The sequence below is a fragment of the Sardina pilchardus genome, chromosome 2, assembly GCF_963854185.1.
Source record: "Sardina pilchardus chromosome 2, fSarPil1.1, whole genome shotgun sequence".
In the NCBI taxonomy this organism is placed as follows: domain Eukaryota; kingdom Metazoa; phylum Chordata; class Actinopteri; order Clupeiformes; family Clupeidae; genus Sardina; species Sardina pilchardus.
The window spans coordinates 6,445,248-6,459,634 of NC_084995.1; the positions used below are offsets into that span (position 1 = coordinate 6,445,248).

At 40.0% G+C, this 14,387-nt stretch overlaps 1 protein-coding gene and 1 long non-coding RNA gene across 2 annotated transcripts in view; one reads left to right on the plus strand and one right to left on the minus strand.

Moving 5' to 3' along the window:
- tgm1l1 (transglutaminase 1 like 1) overlaps positions 1-14,387 on the plus strand; it is a gene marked incomplete at its 5' end in the record, with an annotated part of 39,816 nt that overhangs the window by 12,924 nt on the left and 12,505 nt on the right.
- LOC134100334 (uncharacterized) lies at positions 569-4,801 on the minus strand. The gene is made up of 7 exons (XR_009941257.1): positions 4,692-4,801; positions 2,066-2,121; positions 1,617-1,812; positions 1,408-1,498; positions 1,144-1,213; positions 927-1,011; positions 569-648 (listed from the first exon to the last, which is right to left on the minus strand). It is a non-coding gene; the product is annotated as an uncharacterized LOC134100334 (long non-coding RNA).

Below are 14,387 nucleotides of genomic sequence, written 5' to 3' on the forward strand. Positions count from 1 at the left end.
TGGTCGTGTGACCACTCTTGTAACTGTATTTTAATAGGGAAAACATGGAAGTGTTTGGTCGCTTCTAACTTCATCTCTGTTTGGATCCTAATGAATGCATTGGGCTAGCTAAGTGCTATCAAAATTGTGCCGCGCGCCAGAGCCAGTGAGTGCACGCATTGAAACGTGAGAGGTATGTATCAACTCGTCTTAGTTAAGGGAATAATGTAGTTTAATATAAAAAAAACGGTTAAGTGTTCCTTTAATCCCAATGTAGGTAAAACCAAATGAGAATTCGTTCCATCATTATTGTAAAGATACTGTATGCACGACAATCTAAACATCAAATCAAAACAACACACCTGTCTATATTGACTGTCTGCAGGCAAACTTGAGCCAACATCCTCATGTGTTCAAGATCGAAATTGATGTTTCAGGGGTGGAGCGATGGAGCAGCATATTGAGAAAAGACACCTTGTTTCCTTTCTGTTTTAGCCATGTGGGAACAGAGACGTCTGCTTGACCTCAGTAGTTTAAACAGTCCATGGTCAGGGTGTGAAATGTCTTGTAGAAATAGTTTTGGGCCGTTGTTGTACTTTTCTGGTATAGATATCCTGCAGGGTAGGGAGAGGTGCTCTGATGGTACCTTTCGCAGTAAATGTCAAGTGTCTGTGAAAGAGAAAGGAAGCATACATTACAATTGACCCTGTCCATGAATATAATCAATGCAAACTACTCCGCTTGTGTGTGACACATAAAAGCAAACCCACACAAGCAGTCAGGCACAATAGTTATAAGTAATGCAGATGTGAACAACATATACTTGTATTAGAAAGTTTGGGAGTGCACTTAGATATGTTCGCTATTTATTTATCTAGTTTAATAGAGAGGCCATTTGAAAGTGACCCTACACTTCTGCGCAGTAGTATGTCTGTGTGATATCATACCTAATCGCAGCTTTGCCTGCAGATCATCCCCCATGAGTCTTGCAATAGCAGCCACTGGCTCCAGGCTGGGACTTCTGGATGGCACCTTTAAAAAAAATAATAATAATAAAAAAGATTGCCATACTATTAGTTATTGTTGATTAATCTGTAAAATCATAGAATTAAAAAAAATAAGCAAGGTAAGTCTATCAGATGTACAAATATAAACGATAATTACCTTATGGAGGCACCCCTTGCCACAATCACCATCCATATTAATTATTGATATCAGTTTATTTCTGAGGGCTCTGTCAATAAAAATAAGAATAAACAAAATGATGCATGCTGTACAACAAACTGAATTGGTAAAACATGGCTAATCGCAAATTCAAGACTACTTTTAGGTAACTGCAATAATCATGATTACTTTCTGGATTAATGTATTGCATAGCACTTATGACAAACAAATTAGAGCATGCTCAATAACATAGTCCACACCCACCACGTTCAGGGCAGCAGCCATGGTTACCATCAAGGAACAGGGAGTGTCATCAGGGTAGACCGACTTTGCCCTGGACAGTTCATAGAGCCCACTACAAAGTCATAACAGACACATGAAAGGAGGGGATAAACTAACCGTTACAGACACAAATACATGCACACATATTAGTGTTATATGCGTATGTGTGTCTATCTGGTGAGTGAACTCACTTGTGGGCTTGGAACTTCTTCCGTATGGACGTGACACACATTTGGAACATTTCAAAATGCACACAGTGGTCTCAGTGGAATCAAGAGTCCAACTTGGGTTCTTGAATCCTTGATTTCTGCCTTCAGAAAAATTCCCTACTTCCATAAATTGAGAGGAAATATCTTCTCCAAACAGTAGCTGGAAGACCTGCAGCACCTACAATCACCATGACACAGACAAAACAAGAGTTAAGTCAAAACATGATCATCTGAAATAATAATACAGTGGCCAAATGTTTTATAGATCATTTAATCGTGTAAAATGTTCTAATATACACGTCTAAATTTACTGGTTGATGTCGAAAATGCATTGTTTCACCTCTTGGAATTGTTGATTCATTGACTTGAAAAAAAGGAAAATATATCAAAATGTAATTGTGGATATTCATTAATTTAGGACCTTTCCTTACCTGATCAGAAGAGTCCATCAAACTTCATCCAGTACACCACTTGTTTCCTTGATAACCTTTATGAAAAAAAAAATTAAGGACGTTGACACATTAAAGAAAACGCCAAACGGCAAGCTAAAACCTGTCCAGCGGTTATAGGCCAGTCAATCTAGCGTTTGACCCATAACTAAATGCAATAGTGATCATTCCAAGTTTTTTGTGATCCCTAGGTATATCTAATTAACATATTAAAAATCTACCTATTTATATTTAGTGGAACATAGTTTTTTTTCAAGGTTAAAGGCAGCAATTTCCAATGCATTTTGCCATTGGGATTTACTACAGGTGAAATGGGCAAAATGTTAAAGGGATATTCCGCCATTTTTGGAAATACGCTCATTTTCCACATCCCCTCGAGCAAAGCAATCGATATTTACCTTGTTCCCGTTCATCCAGCCATTCTGTGAGTCTGGCGATACAACTTTTAGCTTCAGCCTAGCATAGATCATTGAATTGGATTAGACCATTAGCTTCTCGCCTGCTAGCTTCGTGTTTAAAAGTGACTAAGATTTCTGGTAATTTTCTCATTTAAAACGTGTCTCCTCTCAAGTTAGAAAGTGCAATAAGACCAACTGAAAATGAAACCTGGCGTTTTTCTAGGCTGATGACATGGAACTACACTCTCATCTGGCGTAATAATCAAGGCAACTTGCACACTACTGGCACTACTACTGCTTGTTGTCTATGGGGACTATTTTCAGATGCTGCGTACGATATCACTGCGCCTATGGTACGTTTGCAAGTTGCCTCGATTATTACGCCAGGTGAGAGTGTAGTTCCATGTCAAATCAGCCTAGAAAAACGCCAGGTTTCATTTTCAGTTGGTCTTATTGCACTTTCTAACTTGAGAGGAGACACGTTTCAAATGGGAAAATTACCAGAAGTTTTAGTCACTTTTAAACATGAAGCTAGCAGGCGAGAAGCTAATGGTCTAATCCGATTCAATGATCTATGCTAGGCTGAAGCTAAAAGTTGTATCGCCAGACTCACAGAATGGCTGGATGAACAAGAACAAGGTAAATATCGATTGTTTTGCTCGAGGGGAGGTGGAAAATGAGCGTATTTCCAAAAATGGCGGAATATCCCTTTAAACTAAAGATATCAACTTGAAACGTTCACAGTTGTTTACTCACATTAAGGCAAAGATTTTTGTATTGCAAGTTTTCTGAAATGTGATGTTTAGATATGCAAATGAGACCAGTTTTACTTAAATATGCAATAATTTGCATATATTTCTAGAACACTAAATCTGAACAATTGGTACAGTCAGCGTCAAAATAATTGCTGCATTTTGCTTATATATTGGATACCAAAAGCCAAAATACAATGGGAATATTAGATATCACTTCATATCACCTCAGAAATGAGGATGTCAAGTCAAGTCAAAATCAATGCGTTTCAATGGAAGTACATTATAGAACAAATGATTGTCAATGATATGGTATGATGGAAGTATCTCAATGCATCCCAAGTCACTTGATATGTTGTCTAAAGGTCAATATCTTCCTTATGTGACTTGGCATGCATTGAGATACTTCCATTATACCATATCATTGACAATCATTTGTTCTATAATGTACTTTCATTGAAACGCATTGATTTTGACTTGACTTGATTTCCTCATTTTTGAGGTGATATGAAGTGTTATCTAATATTCCCTTTGCATAGGCTTTTGGTATCCAACATATAAGCAAAATGCAGCAATTATTTTGAAGCTGACTGTACCTATTGTTCAGATTTAGTTTTCTAGAAATATATGCAAATTATTGCATATTTAAGTAAAACTGGTCTCATTTGCATATCTAAACATCACATTTCAGAAAACTTGCAATACAAAAAATATTTGCCTTAATGTGAGTAAACAACTGAGAACGTTTCAAGTTGATATCTATAGTTTAAAATCTTACCCATTAAATCCCAATGGCAAAATGTATTGGAAATTGCTACCTTTGACCTTGAAGAAACGTATGTTCCACTAAATATAAATGGGTAGATTATTTTATGTGATGCAGGAGGGTATAAGGATCAATACATACTTTTACTTTTGCAATTAGTTTCATTTTTGACCCTTTTTTGAGCTAGATTGACTGGCCTATTATATTCCCCACGAAATTCAAATTAAGGTAGCACTAGCACCTAGATGGTGGGGGCGAATGCTAACTTTCAACACAAAAGTTTGTTGCCTTTTAAACAGATTGACGGTGAGCTAACCACTAACGTTACAGTTACACTACACAGCAGGCAAGCTTCGTCGACCTACACGTCTCTTACAGAAAAGTAAAACATGACCAACGCTTGTATTCACGAATTCAATCCCACTATTTAACAGAAAAAGAGTTTGGTCAGCTTTGATATCGTGTGCTAAAAGTTGCTAGTGCGCTAACCTAACGTTAACGTTAGCTATCATTAAACTAGCTGCTAGTTCTAACGTTAGCACGATAGCTAACGATACTGCGGGTATTCCCCAACCTAGTACACCCTCAGCACGAACGTAAAGTTTAAACATGGACGACGGGAATGTTTCTTAAAAAGTTACAAATGCTGGGCAACTATTTAGACAAACTACATCTTACATTTATTATCTTACCTTTCGCCGAAGTGAAACAGCCGTTGTCAGGCAGACATTGTTCTCGGGCAACTTCGGACTTCCAGGGAGAGACGTCTGCCGACGTAATGACGTCAGATGGGTACCCGAAGGACTGAACCAGAGACGGTTTATAAAGCCCTTTATGGTTATGGTTATGGTTATGGTTATTTAGCAGACGCCTTTGTCCAAAGCGACATACAAATAAATAACAATACAAATTAAATAACAGTGAACAATTACAAAAAGGGAGAATAGCAATATTATCAATAAAACAATCAATTAAGCACTAACCTAATGAGAAATAAAACAATGAAATGAGAATAGCAATCAAATAAGTCACTCAGTTAATTATATAATAACAATAACTATAGCATGGTATGGCTAAATTTAAGGACAATAGCAGAATAAATGTCAAATTCTAACAATGGACAATTATAACAAAACAATACTATTATACAAACCATAACACATAACAAACGCTCAAAAGACTAAGTGCATATTAAACAAATATGCCTTAAGACCCCTCTTGAAAGATCCAAAACTGTTGCTGGAACGGAGAGCACTGGGCAACTCATTCCACCAACACGGAACCACTGAAGAATGATTCATGATTTATGATTCATCTTAGTAACTATACGATCTTTGACTGAACCAAGAGCCTGACTGGCTTCGGTTTCACCCTCTCTGAACGAGATTATAACACCGTTCATGCAGTAAAAATAAACTCTGGACCAACAAAAGAATGGACACTGACAAGTGTCAACTTAAGCCTACCTTACATTAACAGACTTTGCAAAGATTTGGAGAAGATTTTTGAAAGACTAGGCCAGTCTCAGATTAGGATTTTGCAAAGACTGTGGGTCACATTTACTAGACTGCTAGGCCTAGATTCATTCAAATTATTTCCATCGCGCACTACATATCAACAGGAACTCATGCGATACCCTACTCATATCAAACTATCGCGTTTCTGCAGCACTGTTTCATGTGTGACATCCCTAATAGTTATAGGGCTGTTCTGTCACAAGAATAGCCGACTAATAGTTTATAAGAAATGAAATAACAAATAATCATATAGGCTACAGCTGTCGCCTATTTTGCCCCTTCCTGTTTGGTGTTGGAGAGAGGTCACTATTGATTTTTAATGTTCACGTCACTATTTGCATGAGCCACGACTAAAAAGACTTCCGATAATATCAAACATGTTAAACTAGAAAAAGACTACCTCCAACGGACTTCAATAATAATAAAGAGACATGTAGATCTAATTCATTAATAAACTTAGTTTTGCGGAACGTAGCCAAACAAGAAAACATGATATTTGCAGGTGTGTGGTTTGGATATTCAAAACCTTCCATGCTAACCTTCCATTAGGTCCTTGCTAACCATTGTGTGACACTCTTATATTATTTATTAACTCAAAAGCACCAAAATCATACATTGGCCTACACGTGTAGTAGTCTAATTACACTGTTCGTCGTGTGCAGCAAATACAACACCTGACATTGTAGACAAATCAAAGAACCTCCTTCCGTATTTGTTTGGGTATTGAATTTATGTGAGTCTATGTCTCTGCTCTGTATGTGTATATATGTGTGTGTGTGTGTGTGTGGCAGTGTGGGTGTGTGTGTGTCTACATGTGTTTGTGTGTGGTGTGTAGCTGTGTGCCTTTCTATGTCTATTGTATAAATGTCTGTGTCTGCTTGTGTGTGTGTGTGTGTGTGTGTGTTTGTGTGTGTGTTTGTGTGTGTAGATGTGCGTATGAGTGTGTGTGTCTTTGTCTTTGGTGTTTGGGTGTAGCTGTGCTGTGCGTGTCTGTCTACATGTACAGTGCCTATAGAAAGTAATCATACCCTTTTGAAATAGTTGCTTTTCTTGGCTTACAGCCTGAAATCAAAACCCTTTAAATTTCAGTGGAATCAGTGGAAAAAGATTTTTTAAAAATCGGTTTTGATTTCAGGCTTTAAGACAAAGTGAGTATTTCAAAAGGGTATGATGACTTTCTATAGGCACTGTATGTGTTTGTGTCTCTGCTTGCATGTGTGTGTGTGTGTGTGTGTGTGTATTGCAGCTGTGCCAGGCCCGGCTAATCAGGAGATTTGGGAGGATTCCCGGTGGGCCGTTAACGTTTTGGGCCGGTATGAATATGTGAGCTTAAATATATTGTTTCTGAAGTTCATTTGCTGCGCCCTCGCAGCACCTCTGCAGCCTGGGCTGTGCGGTCTCGGCCCCTTACTCACAGTTTCCCAAATATGAACAAAGTAGCACTCACAAAAATGTTTCGGAAGTCGCAACTATTTTGCAATAATTTACGGAAGTGAATGAGCGGCCCCTTCTCCAGTGCCACAACCATGACCATGAATGTGTGCAAGGGAGATGTGTAGGCTAATAATAATCAATTTGACTGTAAGATAATAACCCCAAATCTCAAAAGCCCTCGAAGATAAAATATCATTAAATCATTGTATTGGGTCCTCCTCATATGGAATATCTAGCACTCAGTTTCAGTGAGCAAATAGCCCTGTTAAGAGAAACGAGAGGAGCGTTCAAATCCCGCAGACACAGGACAGAAAAGTGCACATTTACAGTGGTAGCCTAGCAGCTATTGTGCCTTACTCGGGTACTGTATAGGCCTATACTATGTGCAGAAATAAAATGGCCTTGGAATTGGAATTGGTGTGTTGAAGTCATACTTTTTCTCCTAAAATGTATGAATGAAATATTACCATTCCACCCAATGTATAGCCTATAGTCTGCCAAAGTTGTCAAAAATCTTTTATTAGCTCAGGGGAGGCCATTCCTATAAACTCCTATCCCATCTCTCTTATAGTAGTAGGCATGTGATGTCGTGTACTTGAATGACCCACGCCCCTCAAGGGCCGCTAAAACTTGAAATGTCACAGTAAAATTAAGTGTCCCACTCTGGCCCTGAGCTGTGCTGTGTGTGTGTGTGTGTGGCTTGCAGTTGTGTGCCTGTCTGTATTTGGGTATTGTGTATATAGAGACTAATTTCTAATTTGAAACAAATAGGTCTGGATGAGCATGAGAGGGCTGGACAAAACAATGATTTTTTTTATTTTTTTTTTTTAAAAAAAGAAGATTAATCTAACAATTTTATTTTTTAGTTTGATTTCAGTTATTGATAATTTCTCCTTTAATTAACATGACAATCTATTCTGGCTAATTTAGCCTATCTAGGACTGTGTAGCCTAATACATGTTTAAAGTGCACACAAACACACACATACTTAGGTCGACAGACACACACAGCACAGTTACACACGAACACACACACGTGGATAGACACACACAGCACAGCTACACACACATGTACAGAGTGTATAATAACACTGGTAAAAAAATCTTTTGGTAAGAAATGTGTTGAGGAATCTTTTATGGAACTGACTGAGCCAAATCTGAGATTTACCAAATAGATCTGAATGAGAATTGCTTGAGTTTACAAAGAGACCTCTCTGGTGCCTCAGCCTGAGTAAAGAATGAGACATATAAATGAGACAAAACTGAGCATTATTTAAAACATAGCTGAGATCTCATTAGTAGATTAAAGGGAGTCTACACTGAGCCTAACACGAGATTTACCAAAGAGACTTAAATGAGAATTTCTTGAGTTTACAAGGAGAGCTCTCTGGTGACTCAGCCTGAGTAAAATATGAGACATACAACATGGACAAAACTGAGCATTATTTGAGACCTAATTGAGATCTCATTTATAAATCAAAGGGAGTCTACACTGAGATAACATAACTCTTTGGCTCCCGAGACAAACCTGAGAAGCGTGAGACAAAGGCAATAATCTCATTTTTGTATCACTGTGATCTCATTATTGTCTAGGAGAAACAAATGAGAAACAAAAGAGATCTCATTCTAAGAATTTCTTTCCTCTGGGAAGGTTTATCAAAATGGGTTCGAAACTTACATCGCTGAATGTAGGGCTAATGGTTATAGTTTAAACGAAGTCCTCTGCTACCTAGATGTTTCATAGGGTTAGGACTCAACCAATCAGATTGGTAATTGAGGCCGACGGCCACTGGCCGACTCTACATGTCGCCAAAACTGGCCAGAATTAGCCCTGACGCCGACTACGACTGGCGATGGCAAGGGACACACCAAACAGACCCGAGTCCCCGACCGCCCCCGACTGCCCGACGACCGATTATCGGGTTGGTGTGTTCAGGCCTTAAGGCCCTTTGATTTGCTTCACTTGCGTGTGTCAATTTCCTTTCGGTTTTGCGAGCATGGACGCTCTTCTGGTAAAGGAAGGCACAGATGTGTCGGACATTGACAGAACGGTTAAGAATAAATGGAGATAGATGGGCCTGGCTAAATGAAGTGGGCGATAATGGTAAGCCATTTAGTTCATGGTGCAAGAGGATGAAAATGGCAGGTGTGTGCTTTTGTGTAGTTTGCCATAAAAAAATTGTCTATGGAAGCAACGGTAAGAAAGTGCTAATGCGCCACCAGCCAGAAACTAGCCATAAGGCTAACGTCAGATACAACACACATCCTCATTGCCTGGCGCAACGACTACCACCACCGAGGTTTGCACTTCTATGGCTGACCGTGTTTGCACACAGAAAGTGCGCATATGCTCATTTATAGCTGAGCATGACCTGTCGTTCACCATTTCTCAGCCACTTGTTAATCTTATTAAAGTAATGGCAGAAGACCAGAGTGAATGCTGATGAAGCAACCGATGTGAACATGGACATTTTAAATGTCCTTATTCATTTTTTTTTTACGAAGACATGGGGAAAGTGATAACTCAGCATCTTGGCTCAAGGAAAGTGAACATTGCAGATGCGTTAGCAGTCACAAACTCAATGGCAGACATCCTCCAGTCTTACAACCTGAACTGGATCAGGTTGTGTCTGTCCTGCTGGACAACTGTAGTGTAATGAGAGGGAAAGCGATCTGGGGTGGAAACCCAGATTCGTCCACAAAATCCTTTCCTACTTGATATTAGCGGAGATACTGTTCACATGGTTTCCAATCCTGCCACGGCTCTTTTAAGCTCTTTCAAGGACTTTGTGGAAGACCTTTCTGCAGATGTCTTTATGACATCGAAAAATTTCCAAAGCAAAAGGAAATCTTTGCAGAATTTCAATCCCTGTTACACATGGAGAAGAAGAGTCTAATCCGCCCCATCAGTAGCAGTTTCCTTCAGATACTGGATGTGTCAAACAGAGTACGCGAGCTTCTTGATCCCCTTATTGTGCACTACTTCGCCTTCCTGTCACCCCATAACCAGCGCAAATACAGGTGAGATAACATTTCCTTTTCATATTTGTTAAAGGAACACTTCACCGTTTTTTCATATTAAACTATGTTATTCCCTTAGTAAGACAAGTTGATACACACCTCTCACGTTTCAATGCGTGCACTCACTGGCTCTGGCGCGCGGCGCAACTTTGATAGCACTTAGCTAGCCCAATGCATTCATTAGGATCCAAACAGAGATGAAGTTAGAAGCGACCAAACACCTCCATGTTTTCCCTATTAAAGGAACACTTCACCATTTTTTCATATTAAACTGTTATTCCCTTAAAGAGACCCTATGCAACTTTTTCATAGTCATAAAATCGCTTAGAAATCGTTGTTTTGCTTGACTGACCAGTTTTATCGAAAACAGTCACATTTCCTCCCGCCCCTAGTGTCCCTCTCCACTATTACAACCTTGCAACTTTCTGATAAACGATCGTCTGCTGTTTACACCTGGAAGTCAGAGACGCGAAAGGAACAAGTAGAACCATGCTTGCAATTTATATATTTATATATAGCCTATATATGTATAAATATACACGCTAAAGCTGTCGGGGAAGCTCTGCAGAGAAATATGCAAGCATAAAACGAGCGAAAACGAAAAACGAAACCGAAACCAGAGATGAACTCACCAATCCTGCATTATTCCTCTTTAAAGGAACACTTCACCGTTTTTTAATATTAAACTATGTTATTCCCTTAATTAAAACGAGTTGATACATACCTCTCACGTTTCAATGCGTGCACTCACTGGCTCAGGCGCGTGGCACAACTTAGCACTTAGCTAGCCCAATACATTCATTAGGATCCAAACAGAGATGAAGCGACCAAACACCTCCATGTTTCCCTATTAAAATACAGTTACACGAGTAGTCACACGACCAAGTATGGTGAGACAAAATAAAACATGGTGCATTGCTAAGCAGGCAAAAGGGATAACTATATTGTGTGGCGGAATAACATTGGGAGTACTTAGACTCTGCGCAGTAATATCCTCACTCCAAAGTGAAACTGAAAGTGCAAGAGTGAGGATATTACTGCGCCACACAATATAGTTATTCCTCTTACCTGCTTACAGATGCACCACGTTTTATTTTGTCTCACCATACTTTTTTTTTTTTTAATTATTATTTTTTATTGATTTTGAACAACCAACATTCTTTCAACACATGTATTCAAATATAACAGAAAGATACAGTTTTTACCCACCTCCCAACAACCCATTGTCTCACCATACTTGGTCGTGTGACTACTCGTGCTGCGTTGTGTTGAACCACTGCGGTTCAGCCCTGCACACGCCCACACTCAAACCAGCGAAACAGCAGCACCACGGATCGGGAGTTGAGCGTGCTAACAATCCAGCTTAAAGCCCAGGCTACTAGCTTTCATGCCAGCAGTGCTCTTGAGGTGTCGGGGAGTGAGGTTTACCAACGTTCCACACATACAGCTAAGCAAGCTGGCATCTGTTATACCACACTTGCTGCACAGTCATGTTGAAATAGCTGGGCTTGGCCCCTTAGTTCCAGTGAAAGGAACTCTGAATGCTTCAGCATCAACCAAGAGTCCAACATGACTGTGCACCAGTGCACAACGCAAGGTCTGTAAAAACAGAGTTTGGTGTGGAGGAACTTGACTGGCCTCAACAGAGTGCAGTACCTTAACCCAATAGAACACCTTTGGGCAGAGATTAGAGCAGAGACTGAGAGCCAGTCCAACATCAGTGTGTGACCTCACAAATGCTGTTGTTGAAGAATGGTCAAAAAATCCCATAAACTCTCCTAAACCTTCCCAGAAGAGTTGAAGCTGTTAGCTGCAAAGAGTGGACCGACATCATATTAGGGCTTGTCCAGACGGAGACGACTTTTGGGTGAAACGCAGCTGTTTTGCTTCGTTTTGGCCGTTCGTCCAAACAAATACTGCAAACGCATAGCCCTAAAACGAATCGATCTGAAACCGGGTCCCAGAGTGCATAAGTTCGAATACGCAGCCCTCTAGCGTTCGTTTGGACGGGGGAAGACGCATACCTGTGGTTCAGTGATGTCATCGCCACACTCCTCGATCCCTAGCCCATACCTGTCAACATTTAGCTTTCAAAATAATGGGATAACGTTACTGCATTTCGGTCATTGTTTTTACCTTACCTAGAGTCTATGCAGCCTATCCAACTGCTGCCTGCAGCCTACTTCCAAAACTCCAAAGCTGCTGTCAGATTTTGTTCGGAGGACACAAGTTAGGCCAACACTCAAGAACAGTTTGTGATGTGTTAATCAATACCATTTCCAACCATTTCACAACAGCTTTTTCTGGAGTAGCCTAGGCTAAGAACTAGCCCGCTTGCTTGCGAGACTCGGCTGTGAACTGCACCGGTTTATTTGGGTTTACGTTGCCAGGTGTTAGCCTATGACAGAACGGTTGAAATAAATTCAAAGTAAGTGATTGCATAGGCTATGTGTCAGGTGTATGGCAACCTGTTGTCAGAAAATGAATGGATCAGTTATTTTCGAATGAAGTATGATGGCCATGCAAATTACGAGAGTTTTTCGGGAGAAACAACAAAACGGGAGGGCGGCAGGAGATGACCTTAAGATAGGAGAGAAACAAAGGGGGAAACAGGAGTTTTTGGCAGGTGCTCTAGCCTTCCACCTTTCACATAGTTTTCACCTCGACGTCTCATTAGAACTTATTCTTCCTCTCCGTTTTTGGTGATTTGGTGAACTGAAACAGCGCCACGTAAAGGCCTGGAATATGAAGTAGCGTGTTGAGTCGTATTGAGATCGATTGAGATGGATCCGTTTGGACGCAAATACTCGCAAATACTTGAAACGCTGCCAGGTAAAACGGAGGCGGGGGAGTTCGTTTTGCTGCGTGTGGACATGGTCTTAAACCCAATGGATTAAGAATGGTAGGTCACCTAAGTTCATATGTGAGTCAAGGCAAGTGACCCAATACTTTTGGCAATATAGTGTAGTGTATATAGATAGTTAGATGGATGTCATCACAGCGTCTCACAAAGTATTTTACAGTATTTTGAAAATACTAAAATACACAACGCTGAAGTATTTTGATACAAAATACAAAGGCATTTTCATTATCTCAATAAAATACAAATTACAAAATAGTATTTTGTATTTGAAATACATGTATTAGAAATACTGCCCCTCCCTGCTCGTGCAACTGTATTTTAATAGGGAAAACATGGAGGTGTTTGGTCGCTTCTAACTTCATCTCTGTTTGGATCCTAATGAATGCATTGGGCTAGCTAAGTGCTATCAAAGTTGCGCCGCGCGCCAGAGCTAGTGAGTGCACGCATTGAAACGTGAGAGGTATGTATCAACTCGTCTTAGTTAAGGGAATAACATAGTTTAATATGAAAAAACGGTGAAGTGTTCCTTTAATTAAGACGAATTGATATCTCTCACGTTTCGATGCGTGCACTCACTGGCTCTGGCGCGCGGCACAACTTTGATGGCACTTAGCTAGCCCAATGCATTCAGTGGATCCAAACAGAGATGAAGTTAGAAGCGACTAAACACCTCCATGTTTTCCCTATTAAAATAGAGTTACACGAGCAGTCACACGACCAAGTATGGTGAGACAAAATAAAACGTGGTGCATTTGTAAGCAGGTAAGAGGGATAACTACATTTTGTGGCGCAGTAATATCCTCACTCTTGCACTTTCAGTTTCACTTTGGAGTGAGGAAATTACTGCGTCTAATTACTGAGTCTAAGTTATCCCTTTTACCTGCTTAGAAATGCACCACGTTTTAATTTGTCTCACCATACTTGAACTTATGTTGCAATTATTGAGATCATTTTCATAGTAATCTTATTATTTGTGTATTAGGTGGGTTTTAAAAAATACTTTCAGGAGTATGTGCATTGAGAAGAATGTTTTCAGACTTTGTAAGTATATTTTTGCAGGTATACTCCCATTCTTCCAGGTCTTCCTCAAGAGATTACAGCATGAGAAGCCTAAGCTCCATGTTCTCCATGTTGAGATGGTGCTGCTAGTGAGAGACATTGTCTCGAAGTTTCTTAAGCCTGATGCCATCCCCCTAAATGTGAAGGGCCTATTGAAGCTGGATTTGCAGAACAGAGATTTGCATCTAACAGACAAATTGTTGGCTGTAGGGAAATTCAGCCTTTTTGCTCTCAACAAAGCCAGGGTGGAGAAGAAATCCTGGGTGGGAGAGGTACGTCAAAGCAGCAACATTCCAGCTGAAAAACCTGCCCTTGGATAATGCAGTCATAACCTCCTTGTCCGCACTCTCACCATCATTAATGCAAGACCATCACATCCGAGCTGCCTAAGTTCCTGCCTAATATCATTACCTCTGGTGAACTGGGTCGGCTGGATGAAGAGGTGAGGGTATACTAGATCGACCTAGATCTGATAGTCAAGGCCAAAGGTTATGA